This window comes from Myotis yumanensis, unplaced genomic scaffold (assembly GCF_028538775.1).
Source record: "Myotis yumanensis isolate MYYU_CA2020_CCGP unplaced genomic scaffold, mMyoYum1.0.hap1 SCAF_1, whole genome shotgun sequence".
In the NCBI taxonomy this organism is placed as follows: domain Eukaryota; kingdom Metazoa; phylum Chordata; class Mammalia; order Chiroptera; family Vespertilionidae; genus Myotis; species Myotis yumanensis.
This window is the reverse complement of record NW_027223752.1, coordinates 35941280-35947279: the sequence shown is the minus strand read 5'-3', so window position 1 is coordinate 35947279 and position 6000 is coordinate 35941280.

Genomic DNA, 6000 nt, shown 5'->3' with positions numbered 1-6000 from the left:
AATATCTTAATGTATTGTACTCACATTTTCACTTAAAGGAAACATCTTATGGCTTCTCTTGGGCATGTCTGAATTGTCAGCATCACTATTCTTGCACTTTTCAGCTATTATTAAACACAAGCACCGGGAAACCTCAACAGTTGATCTATTAACTCAGGAGGCTACTAAAATAATGGGCAGAGAGTGTATAGAGCTGGAGCATCAAAGATTAAACATTTTTAAAATATAATAAGAGTGCTTTCCTATAATCTCTATTAAAAATAAGTTCCTCACACATGTGTGGGTGAGATTGTTTAAATACCAGAGAAGAGGGAGCTTTTCAACTCAAACTAATAAGTAACATACTATGTACTTAAGAACACCAATTTTTAGAAATGTAAGTCATTCCCAGAACTTGAGGTAACAAAAACACATCTCAGAGGGGAAATGTACCAGGAATAGACCTCTTCCAGGCATTATCCAGTAAAGCTCCGAAAACTCACTGATTCTTGTTTCCAATCACCCATTCATACAGTGGCTCTCTTCTAAATCACATCTGAAGGATTCTTTTTGCATATAGATATCCAATGGTCCCAGCAAATTTGTTGTAAAGATTATATTTTCTAGAGCTGGGTGAAAAAGGTGAAGGGATTAAGAAGTACAAATTGGAAGTCACAAAATAGTCACAGGGATATGAAGTACAGCATAGGGAATATAGTCAATAATATTGAAATAACTATGGATAGTGGGTACTAGACTTATCAGGGGATCACTTTGTAAGTTAATGTATAACCACTATACTGTATATCTGAAACTAATATAATATTGAATGGCAACTGTAATTTTAAAAAAAAGTTGAATGGAGATATAATACTAGGGAAAAACAACAAAATAAAATTAATTAACATTTTTAAAAATATTACATTTCCTAATTGTTGTCTTGGCACTATTGTCAAGAGTCAACTGACCATATATATTAGGATATATTTTTAGACCTTCTGTTCTGTTGATCAATTTTTTTATCTTCATGCCAAAATCACATTATCTTGATCATTTTAGCTTTATAGTAGGTCTTGAAATCAGATATTGTAAGCCGTCTAACTTTGTTCTATATTTCCAAAGTTGACTTGTCTATTCTAGGTCTTTTGTGTTTCTATATAAATTTTAGGATCAGCTTGCGAATTTCTACCCAAAAAAGCTGATGAGGATTTTGACATCTTAACAATATTGAATGATTCAATTCATGAACATGGTATAGCTTTCCATGTATTTAGCTCTTTAATTTCTCATAATTAAATAACATGTAAGTTTTCAGTGTAAAGGCCTCAAATTTAAAATATAAATCTTATCACAGTCTACTTTCAAATAATATTATACTACATAATGTATATTATAAAATTCTTACCACAATATATTTCCATTTCTCCCCTTTCATCCATTGTTCAATTGTGGTTCTATATTTTATTTCTGCATATATTATTTATTTATTTTGTTTATGTAGTAGACTTTGTTTGAAGAGAAATTTTAGGTTCACAAAAATATTGAATGAAAAGTGCAGAGTTCCCATATAACACCTGTCCCCACACATGCACAACATCTCTGACTATCAACATTCCCCATCAAAGTGGTACATTTCTTGTAACAGCTAAACCTACATTCACACATCACTATCACATAAAATCCACAGTTTACATTAGGGTTCACTCTTTGTTGTTGTTGTTATTGTTATTGTTATTGTTATTGTTATTGTTATTGTTATTGTTAATCCTTACCCAGGGATATTTTTCCCATTGATTTTTGGAGAGAATAGAAGGAAGGGGATGGGGAGAGAGAGAGAGAGAGAGAGAGAGAGAGAGAGAGAGACACATTGATTGCTTGCCTCCTGCACACATCTAACCAGGACCAGGGATCAAGCCAGCACCCCTTCATTCTGAAGCCGCTGCTCTAACCACTGAGAAAACCAGCTAGGGCTAGGGTTCACTCTTGATGTTGTACATTCTATGGATACTGACCAATATATGCACATCATAGTTTCATACAGAATAGTTTCATTGCCCTGCCAACCATGGATTTTTCACTGTCTTCAGACTTTTTGCCTTTTTCAGGATGTTATAAAGTTGGAATGATACAGTATGAGGTCTTTTCAGGTTGGCATCTTTCAGTTAATAGTACTCATTTATGTAAGGATCCTCCATGTATTTTCATAGCTCAATAGCTGATTTCTTTTCAGCCCTCAATAATATTTCTTTGTCTGAATGTACCACAGTTTACTTATCCAATCACCTACTGAAGGTCAGTTTGATTGCTTCCAAGTTTTGACAGGTATAAATAAAGCTTCTATAAATATGCATGTGCAATTATTTTTTCTGTGAAAGCATAAGTTTTCAAGTTCTTTGGGTTAATACCTTGGTACACAATTACTGAATTATATGATAAGAGTATTTTTAGTTTTATAAGAAACTTTCCAAGTGTCTTCCAAAGTGGCTCTTCCATTTCGCATTCTCATCAATAATAAATGAGAGTTTCTGTTGCTCCACATTCTTGCAAGCTATTGGAGTTCTCAGTGTTTTGAATTTTGACCATCCTAATAGGTGTGTAGTGGTATCTTATTTTGATTTTTAATTCTCTAATGACTTAATGATATGTGACCTTTAAATATGTATCTTTATATCTTCTTTGGCAAGATGTCTATCTGTTCAGATCTTATGCCCATTTTTAATTCTTGTCTTGTTTATTTTATCCAGGTTTCATATACTTACTCTTGAGTTTTAAGAGGACTTTTTATAGCTTTGAATAACAATTCTTTATCAGATATGTCTTTTTTAAATAAAATTTATTGGGGTAACATTGATTAATAAAATTATTTAGGTTTCAGGTGTACAATTCTATAATTCATCACCTGTATATCATATTGTGTGTTCACCATCCCAAGTCAAATCTTCTTCCATCACCATTTATTCCCCCCTTTCCCTCCGGTAATCCCCATACTGTTGTCTATGTCTATAAATTTTTGTTTGTTTGTTTGTTTAATCCCTTCACCTTTTTCTTTCTTTTTTTTTTTTAAATATATTTTATTGATTTTTTACAGAGAGGAAGGGAGAGGGATAGAGAGTTAGAAACATCGATGAGAGAGAAACATCGACCAGCTGCCTCCTGCACGCCCCCCACTGGGGATGTGCCCGCAACCAAGGTACATGCCCTTGACCGGAATCGAACCCGGGACCCTTCAGTCCGCAGGCCGATGCTCTATCCACTGAGCCAAACCGGTTCGGCCCCGTCACCTTTTTCACCCAGCCCCTCAACCCCTCTCCCCTCTGATGGCTGTCATTCTGTTCTCTGTACTTATGAATCTGTTTTTTCTACTTCTTTAGATGTTTAGTAATTTTTGTTGAATTTAGGTTCTTTGTATTAAGAAGTCTTACCACTCTGGCTAGTGAGAACACCAACTATTTCCAGCCCTATGAAATCTACCTACTTCTTTCCCTGATTCTTTCCATGACTTTAAATAACTTTCTCACACACATGAGCAGATAATTACTCAGCCAAAACTAAAAAAAAAAAAAAAAAAAAAACTAAAAAAAACTTAAGAATTCCTTCTACAGATATACAAAGATCTCTTTTAGTGAAGTTCTCACCTTCCCATATTTTTCCCTAAAAATTCTAACCGCTTGGTCTGCCTAAACTTAGCAGTATTGCTAGTCTCTGTTTGGGTTCCCCTTCTCTCTGCTGCAGTCTCGAAATTCTCTCCAGGTAAATAAGCTGTTATAATTGTAGGACTCACCTCATTTGTTTACCTGGTCTCAGGGATCACTGTCCTGTGCTGCCTGTTGTCCAATGTCTGAAACCCACTGATTCATCTATTTTGTCCAGTTTTATAGTTGTTTAGAGAAGGTAGGTAAATATAGTCCTTATTACTCCATCATGGCCAGAAGTTCCCTGATGGGTTCTTTTTAATGCGAGACATTTTAGAGATAAATGGAAGGAATTAATTAAAAATAATTGGGCTGCTTTTTAACACAAGTGTTTTGTTTTCTTGGTTAATAAACAATTAGGTAAGACATAAGTTAATGTTTGGTCATGCATAGCAGTTCAGTGCACAGACTTTAGAATCAGGTTACCTCAGTCTGGGTGCTGCCATTTATAAGCTGTATGGGATCGATTCATGGTCTCATTTCCCCTTTGCCTTTGCTTCCCCATCTGTACAATGGAAGTGATAAAACTAACTATTTTTGGGGGTTGTTATAAAGACTGTGTGAACCATATGTGTGCAAGATACTATATACATTATCTATAGCTGCATTACAAGCTTGAGTAACAAAATACTCTAAAACTTTGTTGCTTAAAACAAGAACCATATATTTCGCTCAGTTTGGTAGGTCACAATTTTGACTGGGCTTCTCTGGGCAGTTCTGTTGGTCTCCGTGTAATTTACTCACACATCTTCAGGCAGTTGCCAATCAGTTAGTTGACCGTACTTCTGGGGTTCAGTTCATTGCTGGCTCTGATGATGGGGGTTAATGAATCACATGTCCTTCATCCTTCCACATGGTAGCCTGGGCTTGTTCACATCACTGTTCAGGGTTCTAAGAGCAGCAACAGTGCAAGCTCCATGGTTCAAGCGCTTCTCAAGTCTCTGTCTCAATCACATTTTCTATCTTCCCATTTACCAATACAAGCCATATGGCATAGCCCAGTCAATTAAGGAAGGCACCATCAGAGATATGAATACAGAGAAGGGGCAAATTTGTGATAGATTGACATTTCTGCAGTCTAACATAGATACTTAGCAAAGTTATAACTTTATTATGTTAGTCATTTTCTCTTTATTTTATTATAATACATTGTAATAAATACAACAAGCATGTTGTAGTTACTATTTAAAAGTAATAGACAGTAATAAGAACCAGATAGCTAAGGTGTTAACTGTTAACTCTATCACATCAGTATACTGGTATTGTTATAGCTAAAGTAAATGTGTTTGTCTTGGCTCACCTAATCTTTTCACTCTGCTTCTGTGCAATCATTACAACTTCAGGGGACATCGCTTGCCTCCAGTTCTGTAGTCACGTTCTGCTGCAAATTTCCTCTCTCTGCACTCTTCAGTGGGAACAGTTGTATAAATCACCCAGAATGTTGGCAAGAGCAACTTCTGGGCTGAGTGCTTTCTGAAAGGAAAAAAAAAAATCTTCCTTGCTACCCAGAAGTCATTTACATAGGCTAATTCCTGTGGGTTAAAATTTACAGCACCCCTTTTGCTGTAGCAACTGTGGGGGAAACGCTTTTTGCAGCATCACAGAGGAGTTATGGTTTAAGCCTTTTATGCACACATATGTGGGCACCCCCGCAAGAAAATACTATTTATTGTTTCTGCACATTTAGGTCTGAATAGCTCTCCCTTTCTGGATATGTTACTCTCCTGACACCAAATGCTATAATTATTTTCCTGGTGAAGTATTGCCTGAATCTTCCTGGGGTAAGCACTCAACTGCAAATCATTGCTCAATCATTCTCTGGTCCTACCTTCCTGAAATTGATTCAATCATAGATAGTGTGTGCATATCCCACAAGTCTTCACTGAACCTCAGTAACCTACAAGTCACCTACTTCTCTCTGGCGGGATGATTCATTGAGATATTAATTTTACCTTGTTCTTGCTGCAATAGGAGAATACAAAGAATGAAAGGAAAAATTTTCTCATCTACCTCCCTTCCAAGAATAATTATGCCACTGTGATCAGCTTCCTTTGCTTTGTAGGAATTATTTTAGTAGCTTCTTTGTGTTTCAGAAGAGACCCTAAAAGCAACATCTCTCCCACCCCACTCCAACCTCACACCCAGCTCTTTGGGAAGAAGCCAGTGCTTGGAAAACAGGGATTATGGTCTGAACTCTGAAGAAAGGGAAGGATTCCTGTAGAGTGGGAGGGTTTGGATGGGGAGAAAGGTATTGTGTGTTTCGAGAATACATAGATTTGGACTTCACTTTCTTGCTGTGGCCCAGGAGTGGTCAGACCTCTGATGTGGC